The sequence below is a fragment of the Triticum urartu genome, chromosome 7 (genome assembly GCF_003073215.2).
Source record: "Triticum urartu cultivar G1812 chromosome 7, Tu2.1, whole genome shotgun sequence".
Lineage (NCBI taxonomy): Eukaryota > Viridiplantae > Streptophyta > Magnoliopsida > Poales > Poaceae > Triticum > Triticum urartu.
The window spans coordinates 477,143,090-477,158,072 of NC_053028.1; positions in this window are offsets into that span (position 1 = coordinate 477,143,090).

The following is a 14,983-nucleotide window of genomic DNA, read 5'->3' on the forward strand; positions in this document are numbered from 1 at the left end:
TGATTAGTTCACATCTCCATGTGACTAACACCCAAACGGTTTACTAGAGTCAATAATCTAGTTCACATTGCTATGTGATTAACACCGAAAGAGTGATCATGTTTTTCTTGTGAGAGAAATTTAGTCAACAGGTCTGCCACATTCAGAGCCGTATGTATTTTGTAAATTTTCTATGTCTACAATGCCTTGCACAGAGCTACTCTAGCTAATTGCTCCCACTTTCAATATGTATCTAGATCGAGACTTAGAGTCATCTAGATCGGTGTCAAAAGCTTGCATCAATGTAACTCTTTACGACAAACTCTTTTATCACCTCCATAACCGAGAAATATTTCCTTAGTCCTCTAAGGATAATTTTGACCGCTGTCCAATGATCTACTTGTAACATCCCAATTTGGATGTTAATAGAGCATTCATATGCATCTCATACTTTTCCATGCATTATTTGCTTTTCTGAAATATTCTCTTCATTATGCAACTAAAGGCAATTTATTGGAGTGGAGATAACATGACTTCTCCCCTGTTTTAAAAATGTTCATAATGTGCAGAATATTATTTCCAGTTTATCTAATATGTTCTGGTAATTTTTGCAATCTCCAAAATATTTTAATTGTGTGTTATTTTACTGTTTGTGTGGCCTTTTGCATCAAAATGAATTTCTAAAATTGAATTAGGTGAGGAACTAGTGTTCCTGTAGTTTATATTAGCAGTATAGATTTTACTGTGTGTCTACGTATTTTTATTTAGTTTTTATACTGTTGTTTTATTTTTAGTTTTTACTGTTGTAGTTTTTGTTAAAAAACACAGCACGCAACACCGCAGCGCAGCGCACTACGCAGCCGAACGCCCGCGGCCCAGCACCACACCGCTGCAGCCCACAGCCACCGCAGCCCATGCGAAGCGGTACGCACCTGATACGACCCGCACCAGCGCCCGACCCAATGTCTCTCTCTCTGCCAGCGGGCCCCGCACCCATCTTCCACCCCGAGCCGGACGCAGCCGCGCCGCGCGCACGCTGAGGCCGACCCGGATCGATCCAGTGCCTGGTTCGACCCCGTGCACCCGGAGACGTCACGCGCGAGGAGAAAGCCCTAGCCGAACCTACCGCAGCCTTTTCCCCGCCCCTCGCCACCTGCACGCACCGCTATGGCGGAACCGATCTCGCCGGAGCTCTGCAGTTCGCCGGAAGTTTGCGCTGTCGTAAGATCACCCACAGCAGCTCCGCCTGCACCCTTTGCTTTCCCCCTCGAAGACTCACCTCTCTGACTTATTTTCGTGGGCAGAGAGCCACCGGAGCGAGCAACTCAAGCTCGTCCGCCGCCGCCGGAGCACACCACGTTCACGTCGTCACCGATGCCCGCAAAGGACGCCCCGCCGCCGTTGAACACCACCACCGCCTCCGCCACTCACCGCCGCACCCGCCCGTACCTTCGTCTTCACCGAAGACCCACCGGAGAGCCGCCACAGCCGACGCCCGAGCCGCCGCCATCGTTTTCCTCTGTTTTGGGTGAGCACACGCGCCCGGTCAATCAAGAATCGACACGTGGCGCTCCGCTACAGTGCCGCACAGGTACAGTGCAGGAGTTTTCTGTTTTCTTTTTCAGATTTGAGCTAAAACTTCAACTAGCTATATCTTTTAGTCTACATATCCAATTTAGGTAATTCTTTTTCCTGTGCACTCACAAAAATCAGCACATTGTCATAGTACTGACCTTGCACATGTTTGGACTGTTCAAATTTGAATTTGTTTGAATTCAAATTAAACCTTCTAGAGGTCGTATCTTTCAAACCGCTTATCTAATTCGAGTGATTCCTTTTGCATTGTGACCATAGTGCAATTTAGGTGCTGTTATGTTGCTCTTGTTGAGTTTTAAAAATGGTTTTCGTGCTGTTGGTTTTGTTTTGGTTCTTTTCGTGTTCTAGTGATTGATTTGTTGAATTGTGTGAAACGTGTAGATTGTCCGGAGTGCGACGCGAACTATTGTCAGGAGTGTGACTTTCTGAACCAGAACCAAGGCAAGTTACATGTTGATCATCCTTTACCTATTGTTTTCTATGCATGTAGTTATATCACACTATGAATATATGCATGTATAGGATTACTATATTACTTTTCTATATTGTTAAGCTATCTCCCGTCACTGCAGATCGTGGTAGTTGTAGTTGCTATGCTTTGTAGACGGGGATTGGTTCATGTATTCATTGAGCTTATGTGAGGATTATATATATATATATAATTTGAGTAGTAACTCAGGATTTAATTCACCTCTGGGCGGAACTGGTATTGCTAGGGTGGTTTCAAGAACATCATGGTTTATACCCTCTGAATGTAAGTGGACGGGCGCCTAGGCTCAAAAAGATCAGACATACTTAGTGACTAGTAGCTTCCATGTGCGACCACAGGCTAAGTGGGCTCTGGCTTAGTTTATCAGTTGTGGAACCTTATCCGGATGTGCCAGCAGATGTAGATATAATAGTTGGGATGGGCCTTCTGTTGGGACTAGGGGACTGCTTCTGAAAGACTTCGTCTCAATCTTCGGGTTGGGTCCAGTGGGTAAAGCGTACTAAACTCTGCAGAGTATTAAAAACTAATCTTGATTAGTCGTGCCCCCGATTATGGGCAACTTTGAGCGACTATGCCATTACAGTTGTTGGATGATCTTGACAGATGTGACACTTAATAATATTTGTGGGAAAACTTAATAAAGGGTAGGTTGGAGTTGATTTTTCCAACTCAACCTTGTGTATTTAATTGTAGTAATAAAAGAACTAAATAAAAATTTGACTATTAGGTAGTTATGAGGACAAAATCAGCTTTCTGCAAAAATAAACCCTCAAGCCTTCCTTTTGATATACTATGCATATACATATAGGTCTGCTTTATTATTACTCCTGTGTAACTTGCCAATACATTCCAAGTATTGACCTATATGGCTGCAACGTCTCATGTTGCAGGATATTCAGACGAAGAGTAAGGTACCGTTAGGGTCGCGAGTTTGCACTCAGCATAGCCAATGGGCTATGATGGGACTCATCGTTATTTTCTGCTACTTTTCGCTGTTTGATTGAGTAAAGCTAGCCAAGTGCTATGCAATTGTTTTATTTTATATATTCTGGATCATACGATGTAATAAATGATGCACTTGCTATTCTGGTATTCATCTATATTGTGTGTGCTAGCAAGTTCGATCCAGGGACTAGCACGGTAAGCACAGAGACTCAAATCCTTCGAGGTTTGGTCGTTACACTACTCCTAGATCACTATTGTACTCCCTTGCCAAAATCATGCTAAGGTATACAATAGGTCTGGTACACAGCATAGCATACTTTATAGAACCTATGACTGAGGCATAGGGAATGACTTTTCATTCTCTTTCTATTTTCTGTCGTGGTTAGGTTTTGAGTCTTTACTCAACTTTACACCTTGCAACACAGGCAAGAACTCCTTCTTTGACTATTCCATTAAGCGTCTTGATATATTTCTATAGATCTTGATGCTCAATATGTAAGTAGCTTCACCGAGGTCTTTCTTTTGAAAAACTCCTTTCAAACACCCCTCTATGCTTTCCAGAAAATTCTACATTATTTCCAATCAACAATATGTCATTCACATATATATACTTATCAGAAATGCTGTAGTGCTCCCACTCACTTTCTTGTAAATACGGGCTTCACCGCAAGTCTGTATAAAACTATATGCTTTGATCACACTATCAAAGCGTATATTCCAACTCCGAGAGGCTTGCACCAGTCCATAAATGGATTGCTGGAACTTGCTCACTTTGTCAGCACCTTTATGATTGACAAAACCTTCTGGTTGCATCATATACAACTCTTCTTTAAGAAATCCATTAAGGAATGCAGTTTTGACATCCATTTGCCAGATTTCATAAAATGCGACAACTGCTAACATGATTCAGACATACTTTTAAGCATCGATACGAGTGAGAAAATCTCATCGTAGTCAACACCTTGATCTTGTCGAAAACGTTTTGCGACAATTCGAGCTTTGTAGATAGTAACACTACTATCATCACCCATCTTACTCTTGAAGATCCATTTATTCTCAATGACTCACCAATCAACGGGCAAGTCAATCAAAGTCCATACTTTGTTCTCATACATGGATCCCATCTCAGATTTCATGGCCTCAAGCCATTTTGCAGAATCTGGGCTCATCATCGCTTCCTCATAGTTCGTAGGTTCGTCATGGTCTAGTAACATGACTTCCAGAACAGGACTACCGTACCACTCTGGTGCGGACCGTACTCTGGTTGATCTACGAGGTTCAGTAGTAACTTGATGATCATCATCATTAGCTTCCTCACTAATTGGTGCAGGAATCAACTGGAACTGATTTCTATGATGAACTACTTTCCAATTCGGGAGAAGGTACAATTACCTCATCAAGTTCTACTTTCCTCCCACTCACTTCTTTCGAGAGAAACTTCTTCTCTAGAAAAGATCCACTCTTAGCAAAAAAAGATCTTGCCTTTCAGATCTGTGATAGAAGGTGTACCCAACAGTTTCTTTTGGGTATCCTATGAAGACACACTTTTCCGATTTCGGTTTGAGCTTATCAGGCTAAAACTTTTTCACATAAGCATCACAACCCCAAACTTTAAGAAATGATAGCTTAGGTTTCTAGCCAAACAATAGTTCATACGGTGTCATCTCAACGGATTAGACGATGCCCTATTTAAAGTGAATGTACCTGTCTCTAATGCATAACCTCAAAACGATAGTGATAAATCGGTAAGAGACATCATAGATCGCACCATATCTAATAAAGTTCGGTTATGATGTTCGGACTCACCATTACGCTGTGGTGTTCCAGGTGGCGTGAGTTGCTAAACTATTCTGTATTGTTTCAAATGAAGAACAAACTCGTAACTCAAATATTATCCTCCAGGATCAGATCGCAGACACTTTATTTTCTTGTTACGATGATTTTCCACTTCACTCTGAAATTCTTTGAACTTTTCAAATGTTTCAGACTTATTTTTCATCAAGTAGATATACCCATATCTGCTCAAATCATCTGTGAAGATCAGAAAATAACAATACCTGCCGCGAGCCTCAACACTCATCGGATTGCATACATCAGTATGTATTATTCCCAATAAGTCAGTTGCTTGCTCCATTGTTCCGGAGAACGGATTTTTAGTCATCTTGCCCACGAGGCATGGTTCGCAAGCATCATATGATTCATAATCAAGTGATTCCAAAAGCCCATCAGCATGGAGTTTCTTCATGCGCTTTACACCAATATGACCTAAACGGCAGTGCCACATATAAGTTGCACTATCATTATTAACTTTGCATCTTTTGACTTCAATATTATGAATATGTGTATTACTACGATCGAGATTCAATAAACCATTCACCTTGGGTGTATGACCTCAGAAGGTTTTATTCATGTAAACAGAATAACAACTATCCTTGATTTAAATGAATAACCGTATTGCAATAAACATGATTCAATCATACTATGCTCTACGCAAACACCAAATAACATTTATTTTAGGTTCAACACTAATCTCGAAGGTAAAGGGAGTGTGCGATGGTGACCTTATCAACCTTGGAATCACTTCCAACACACATCATCACCTCGTCCTTAACTAGTCTCTGTTTATTTTTGCAACTCCCGTTTCGAGTTACTACTCTTAGCAACTGAACCAGTATAAAATACCTAGGGGTTGCTATAAACACTAGTAAAGTACACATCAATAACATGTATATCCAATATACCTTCGTTCAGTATGCCATCCTTCTTATCCGCCAAGTATCTAGGGCAGTTCCACTTCTAGTGACCATTTCCTTTACAGTAGAAGCACTCAGTTTCAGGCTTGGTTCTAGATTTGGGCTTCTTCATGGGAGTAGCAAATTGCTTGCCATTCTTCTTGAAGTTCCCTTTCTTTACCTTGCCCTTTTACTTGAAACCAGTGGTCTTGTCAACCATCAACACTTGATGCTTTTTATTGATTTCGACCTTCGTCGATTTCATCATCGCGAAGAGCTTTGGGAATCGTTTCCATTATCTCTTGCATATTATAGTTCATCACGAAGTTCTAGTAACTTGGTGATAGTGACTAGAGAATTCTATCAATCACTATTTTATCGGGAAGATTAACTCCCACTTGATTCAAGTGATTGTAGTACTCAGACATTCTGAGCACATGCTCACTCGTTGAGCTATTATCCTCCATCTTGTAGGCAAAGTACTGTCAGAGGTCTCATACCTCTTGACACAGGCATGAGTATGAGATACCAATTTCAACTCCTAGAACATCTTATATGTTTTGTGTCATTCAAAATGTTTTTGAAGTCCCAGTTCTGAGTCATAAAGCATGGTGCACTAAACTATCAAGTAGTCATCATACCGAGCTTTGCCAAACGTGCATAACGTCTGCATCTGCTCCTACAATAGGTCCGTCACCTAGCGGTGCATCAAGGACATAATTCTTCTATGCAGCAATGAGGATAATCCTCAGATCACGGACCTAGTCTGCATCATTGCTACTATCATCTTTCAACTTATTTTTCTGTAGGGACATATCAAAAATAAAACAGGGAAGCTATATGCGAGCAATTGATCTACAACATATATATGCAAATACTATAAGGACTATGTTCATGATAAATTTAAGTTCAATTAATCATATTACTTAAGAACTCCCACTTAGATAGACATCCCTCTAGTCATCTAAATGACCACGTGATCCGAATCAACTAAACCATGTCCGATCATCACGTGAGATGGAGTAGTTTTCAATGGTGAACATCACTATGTTGATCATATCTACTATATGATTCACACTCGACCTTTCAGTCTCCAGTGTTCCGAGGCCATATCTGCATATGTTAGGCTCGTCAAATTTAACCTGAGTATTCCACATGTGCAAAACTAGCTTGCACTCGTTGTATGTGAACGTAGAGCTTATCACACCCGATCATCACGTGGTGTCTCGGCACAACGAACTGTAGCAACGGTGCATACTCAGGGAGAACACTTATACCTTGAAATTTAGTGAGAGATCATCTTATAATGCTACCGCCGAACTAAGCAAAATAAGATGCATAAAGGATAAACATCACATGCAATCAATATAAGTGCTATGATATGGCCATCATCGTCTTGTGCCTTTGATATCCATCTCCAAAGCACCGTCATGATCACCATCATCACCGGCTTGACACTTTGATCTCCATCGAAGCATCGTTGTCATCTTGCCAACTATTGCTTCTACGACCATCGCTACCGCTTAGTGATAAAGTAAAGCAATTACATGGCGATTGCATTTCATACAATAAAGCGACAACCATATGGCTCCTGCCAGTTGCCGATAACTGTGTTACAAAACATGATCATCTCATACAATAAAATTTAGCATCATGTCTTGACCATATCACATCACAAACATGCCCTGCAAAAACAAGTTACAAGTCCTCTACTTTGTTGTTGCAAGTTTTACGTGGCTGCTATGGGCTGAGCAAGAACCATTCTTACCTACGCATCAAAAACCACAACGTAGTATAGTGATTGCTTTTTGATCTTCAGAAAGAACCCTGTTCATAGAATCCGATTCAAGTAAAGCTGGAGAAATAGACACCCACTAGACACCTGTGTGCGAAGCACGTCGGTAGAACCAGTCTCACGTAAGCGTACGCGTAATGTCGGTCTGGGCCGCTTCATCCAACAATGCCGCTGAATCAAGAATCAACTAGTGATGGCAAGCAATATGGATATAGCCACGCCCTCAACTCCTTTGTGTTCTACTCGTGCATATAACATCTACGCATAAACCTGGCTCGGATACCAATGTTGGGGAACGCTGTAATTTCAAAAAAAATTCCTACGCACACGCAAGATCATGGCGATGCATAGCAACGAGAGGGGAGAGAGATTTCCATGTACCCTCTTAGACCATAAGTGGAAGCGTTATGACAACGCGGTTGATGTAGTCGTACGTCTTAACGATCGACCGATCCTAGTACCGAACATACGGCACCTCCGCGATCTACACACGTTCGGCTCGGTGACGTCCCATGAACTCATGATCCAGTAGAGCTTCGAGGGAGAGCTTCGTCAGCACGACGACGTGATGACAATGATGATGAAGTTACCGGCGCAGGGCTTCGCCTAAACACTGCAATGATATGACCAAGGTGGAATATGGTGGAGGGGGGCACCGCACACGGCTTGGAACAATCAACTTGTGTGTCTATGGGGTGCCCCCTCCCCCGTATATAAAGGAGTGAAGGAGGGGGAGGGGGCCGGCCTCCTAGGCACGCCCCAAGGGGAGTCCTACCCCACCGGGAGTAGGATTCCCCCCTTGCCTTGTTGGTTTTAGGAGAGAAGGAAGGAGGAGGGAGGAGGAAGGAAAGGGGGAGCTGGCCCCCCTCCCAATTCGGATTGGGCTTGGGGGCCCCCCTCCTTTTCTCCTTTCCCCTCTCTCCCACTAAGGCCCAATAAGGCCCATATACCTCCCGGGGGTTCCGGTAACCTCCCGGTGCTCCGGTATACTCCCGATTTCACCCGGAACCATTCAGATGTCCAAACATAGGCTTCCAATATATCGATCTTTATGTCTCGACCAGTTCAAGACTCCTCGTCATGTCCATGATCAAATCCGGGACTTCGAACTACCTTCGGTACATCAAAACACATAAACTCGTAATACCGATCGTCGCCAAACGTTAAGCGTGCGTACCCTACCGGTTCGAGAACTATGTAGACATGACCGAGACTCATCTCCGATCAACAACCAATAGCGGAACCTGGATTCTCATATTGGTTCCTACATATTCTACGAAGATCTTTATCGGTCAAACCGCAAAACAACATACTTTGTTCCCTTTGTCATCGGTATGTTACTTGCCCGAGATTCGATCATCGGTATCATCATACCTGGTTCAATCTCGTTACCGGCAAGTCTCTTTACTCGTTGTGTAATGCTACATCCCATAACTAACTCATTAGCTACATTGCTTGCAAGGCTTATTGTGATGTACATTACCGAGAGGGCCCAGAGATACCTCTTCGACAATCGGAGTGACAAATCCTAATCTTGATCCATGCCAACTCAACAAACACCATCAGAGACACCTGTAGAGCACCTTTATAATCACCCAATTACGTTGTGACGTTTGGTAGCACACAAAGTGTTCCTCCGATATTCGGGAGTTGCATGATCTCATAGTCATAGGAACATGTATAGTTATGGAGAAAGCAATAGCAACAAACTGAACGATCATCGTGCTAAGCTAACGGATGGGTCAAGTCAATCACATCATTCTCTAATGATGTGGTCTCGTTAATCAAATGATAACTCATGTCTATGGCTAGGAAACTTAACCATCTTTGATTCAATGAGCTACTCAATTAGAGGCATACTAGTGACACTTAGTTTGTCTATGTATTCACACATGTACTAAGTTTCCGGTTAATACAATTCTAGCATGAATAATTAACATTTATCATGATATAAGGAACTAAATAATAACTTTATTATTGCCTCTAGGGCATATTTCCTTCAGCTTGCACACGTTTCCTCTCTGTGAACCGTCTTGGATTATGGTGTATATTGCAAACGTTTGTGTTTTACCAACCGTGTGTGCCGTAATGACAGCACAACGTAATTTCGCCCTAATTTAATTGCTGAAATTTAAAATTGTACCTAATTTAAACTTGAAAGTAGGCTATAGCTTTATTCATATCCATCAGGTTCAAACAACCAATGCATTATTCAATTCACGGGTACATATGTTTAAGAATTACAGAAGCACCAAATATAGAATGATGTACCAGGGTTCTATACTTCTACTATTACAGATGGTAAAGAAAGAGGCGACAGACATTCCAGTTGCCGAACAAGGTGAAGTGGAATGGCCCTATTGTGCTCTCTTGGATGCAGAAGGCATGCAGGACTCTAGTCCAACCCCTTGTGATGGCCGGCCGCCAATCATGTAGTTTGAGAGGTAATCTGGAGTAAACTGCTTTAGGATCCACTGCAAAAGAAAAATGATTCAGTTATTGTCATCTAACACAACTCATTACGGGTAGTAAAAAGAAGGCTACATGGTTCTTACTTACCATCCTGCAGTTCACTGTTGTCTTGCATAAAGTGTAAACAAATAGTTCGATTGACATGTTTTGACCCATTTTAGTGACAATCTTTATCAGTCTCCTCAATTGATGCTGGTTCATGAATATCTCATTGCCCCATACGCAGAAAGGGTCGAAGTGTGGATCTTTGGCAATGATATATGTACCTAAAAGCACCAAGTTAATATTAGAAGCTAAACAACAATTGAAAAATGATGTAGTACAACACTCCATCCATCACATTATATAAGATTTTATTACATGTATATCTAGACATCATCAGAACATTAAGGTAACACTCTTCCTTGTTGCTATGTAGCCTAGGATTGCATATTTAGTCATTCAGTACAATGCATGTTGCTAAACAACAATTGAAAAATGAAAAGGCATGTTAACTGCAATATCCTTAACAACAACCACATATCGTAATTCATAGTGGTATTGTTGAAACTTTTATTGATGAAATTGAACTGCACAGCAAATAGTTCCACATATAGAGCATCACATTGTGAAGAATTGAAATAAACAAGTCAGAAGGACATCTCTAGGCGATCCTTAAAAAGTTAAAGGGCTAAAACCCTTAGTGGATATATATATATATATATATATATACTCCAGTAATTTTTGGCCTTTTCTAGTCGATCCCCTAAACTTAAGGTTGTAAACTTCAATTTGATCAAGTTCAAAGCAGGTTCAACCGAAAGTAGCATGCATTCAAACATAAACATAGATAGTTTTGCACAATCGAACATAAAACATAAATTTAAACTAAGCTAAACTACTTTCGGTCGAAGTAGAGGTCGAGCCAATCCTTCCTCGTCATGTACGGTGTGTCGCGAGCCGGGTCCGGGCTAGTACCATCGTCGGGGTCGTTGGGGAAGGCACTTCTCCACTCGTCGATGTCGATCTCCTCATCCTCGGGGACCACCTCGACGCCCTCTGCGCCGCCGTCACCGCCGCCTTCGACCTCGTCATCAGAGGAGAGCACGATAACCTCGCCGCCCTCCACGCCGCTGTCCTCACCGCCTTCAACCTCGTCATCGGAGGAGGGCGCGATAACCTCACCGCCCTCCGCGCTGGCAAAGATCGGCCGCTCCGCCTCCACGAGCTCCGTGTGCTGCAGGCGGAGCTCTTGCATGTAGTCCTCGTCGGTGGCCTCAGCCTCGACACGCTCGCACGCCTCACGGTCCTCCCGGGCTATAGCCGAGCTCACCACCCCTGGCTCGGAACGAGGTGGATCGGACGTGTGCCGAAGGGGAAATTGAGCCTAGCCGTCGCGCCGTGGTAGCGGACCTGCCAGCGGTCGTACTCCATGGTCGTGAGTTCGGCCGTGTGGAAGCTACCGAGCCACCGGCGGGTGTGCGTCTCTCAATCTGTAATCTCGGTGACCCACGTCCCCCATCGCCGCTGCCGGACCCTGAGGTAGGACTTCATCGGCTGCCGGGTCTGGGGGAGGACGGGGAAGTCCTCGAACCAAAGTAGGGGCGCGGCGGGAGGATCGAGGGACCGGCGATGGCGGATCAGGCCCGCGGAGGACGACGGGGACACCTCAGCGGCCACCTCGCCGACGTCAGGCGAAAAGGCCGCGATAAACCTCTTTTTGGCCATTGGCTACTCGAGCTGCCCGGCACACATGCAGAGGTTGAGGATGGAGGTGCTGGCGATGGCGGCGACCTACCAATGGTTTTGAGGGTTGTGTGTGTCTGTGTGAGTGGAGGTTGTGTTTGAGGAAATACCACGGCAACTGAAAATTTTACTAGGCGGGAGTAACAAGGCGGGGCTACTAAAAATTTGGATCAAGGGCGAGCAGATATTTTTGAGATTGCGAGGGATGCAGAGGCGGGAGTAAAATGACGGGGCTACTAAAAATTTGAATCAAGGGACTGAAGCAGAGCGGGAGTAATAGACATCGCACACGGTCTGCACATACTAATCATGTGCTATCAAACATTAAAACCTTCCAGGCGGTAGATATTTTCGAGATTGCGAGGGATGCAGAGGCGGGAGTTTTGGGGGAGCGAGCTAGTGTGCTTGACACGCCGACTGTGTACTGTAGCCGACGCACCTTCTTGCATAAGCCATAGGCGTACTATAGACCGACGGTGCTCCAAGATATTTTGTACTACATCTCACACAGTTGATGAGAATAAACTGTGTGGGATCTACTTGATTTGAATTACAAAATGGGGTCACAGCGGTAATGGACGGTGTTTGAATTGCTAGACCTTTTATGTGCAGTGAACATGCAAATGTATGTGTGTCGTAAAAGAATTGGAATTATTTAGCGTTCGTTTGGACATTTCATACATTAAACTAGTTTTCTAGCCATTTCAGGTGCACAATTCAAAATTAAACTACATGCACATGCTCCGGTGCATACAAATTGGTTGAAAAATCAAATATGTGTCCTTCGGTGCATGCTTAGGTCCCATGGAGGAAATGGGAATGCATTTTTCAGGGTTTGCTTGGCCTTTTTTATATATTAACTGGGTTTTCTAGGCATTTTATGTGCATAATTCAAATTTGAACTACAAGCACATGCTCCAATGCACTAAAGTTGGTTGAAAAATCATATGTGTGTCCTTGGGTGAATTTCTAGGTCCCATGCAAGAGATGGGAATGAATTTCAAACACCAGGGCACTGTTGATTGCCGGCAAAACGTTGAGATACCTGGTTTTCAAATTCTAGTAAATCCAAAACTCGTATGAAATTCATGAAACTTGGCATGCTATCGTGGAGCGGCATCAACAGGCCGTGGTGAAAATTTTGTCCCATTTGGGGCAGGTTTGGGTATAAGCTTCTCACAAACCAGAGCTTCTCACAACAAGCATGATGGTTTCGATAGGGAACGTACCACCTTTGGGGACGGGACAGTATCCGTTGCCTCTTATTTCTTTCAAAAAATTTCTAGTGTCAACATAGAACAACAGGAGTGGTATGTTCAATCTTGGAATTTTTCGGGGTTCGTTTGGCCTTTTTATACACTAACTGGGTTTTCTAGGCATTTTATGTGCATAATTCAAATTTGAACTACAAGCACATGCTCCAATGCACCAAAGTTGGTTGAAAAATCACATGTGTGTCCTTGGGTGAATTTCTAGGTCCCATGCAAGAGATGGGAATGAATTTCAAACACCAGGGCACTGTTGATTGCCGGCAAAACGTTGAGATACCTGGTTTTCAAATTCTAGTAAATCCAAAACTCGTATGAAATTCATGAAACTTGGCATGCTATCGTGGAGCGGCATCAACAGGCCGTGGTGAAAATTTTGTCCCATTTGGGGCAGGTTTGGGTATAAGCTTCTCACAAACCAGAGCTTCTCACAACAAGCATGATGGTTTCGATAGGGAACGTACCACCTTTGGGGACGGGACAGTATCCGTTGCCTCTTATTTCTTTCAAAAAATTTCTAGTGTCAACATAGAACAACAGGAGTGGTATGTTCAATCTTGGAATTTTTCGGGGTTCGTTTGGCCTTTTTATACACTAACTGGGTTTTCTAGGCATTTTATGTGCATAATTCAAATTTGAACTACAAGCACATGCTCCAATGCACCAAAGTTGGTTGAAAAATCACATGTGTGTCCTTGGGTGAATTTCTAGGTCCCATGCAAGAGATGGGAATGAAATTCAAACACCATGGCACTGTTGATTGCCGGCAAAACGTTGAGATGCCTGGTTTTTAAATTCTAGTAAACCCAAAACTCGTCTAAAATTCATGAGACTTGGCATGCTATCATGGAGCTGCATCAACATGCCGTGGTGAAAATTTTGTCCCATTTGGGGTAGGTTCGGGTATAAGCTTCTCACAAACTAGAGCTTCTCACAACAAGCATGATGGTTTCGATAGGGAATGTACTGTCGTGGTTCCAAGTCTGACAGTTGAAAGGGGGGTACGTAGGAGGAGGCAAGATCCTAGCTACGATGAGGTTGTGCACGCAAGATTTACGAGTTCAGGCCCTTCTCGGAGGAAGTAACAGCCCTACATCTCGGTGGCCTAAGGCGGTCGGCTAGATTATGCATGAAGTTACAGGGGGTGCGAACGCTTGTGCCAGAGGAGGGGGTGGCTTATATAGAGTGCGCCAAGACCCCAGCCGTCCCACGTTACACATGGTTCAATGTACATTAAGGTGAGATGTTACTGGTAACACCAGCAATAAAGACATATAAATGACCATTAACACTACAGAGTGAATGCCTGACCGTTGCTATCCTGAGTGACTTTAGATCTTCTGTACTCCGAGTGGTTTCTTGTTTGACCGAGTGATGATATACTGGTCGAATGGAATTGGGTTATCCGGGTGGAATTGTTGGTCGAGTGGGTTGCACTCTAAGGTGATTCCAGTCGGTGAAAACTGTTGTGCCTTGAATGCTGTTGATCTTAGGATAGTGACCTTGGGGAGGGCGTCTAGGTCAGGCCTATTACCCTATCCTAGGTACATGTCCTCGTCATTAGCCCCCGAATGGATCGAGGTCCGAGGGTAGAAGAGGTTAAAGATGGTTCTGACTCAGTTCTCATGCTTCGGGGGCATCGTACCTGTGATGGTGAACCACGCCGGACCTTCAACTTTATTTTCAATCGCCTTGATCCATTCAGAATTTTGTCGAGTGAATTTATCCTGGAATGCTTCGAGTGTTGGAGTAGAGTGAAATCTTTGGCGTGGCTGATTGCGCTGCCATTCCCGGATCTCACGGGATTCGAAATTTAGGGAAGCGCGTGAGATGGAGAGCGCCACAGTAATCGGGACAGATTAGGCAGGGGTGCCTCGATTTCCACGCCGCCTTTTTCACCACGTACTGAGTACGTGGCTGTTGCCGGATTTGACAGGATCTCTCGGGCCCGCACGCCATTCACTCAGAAACGGGCGGATAA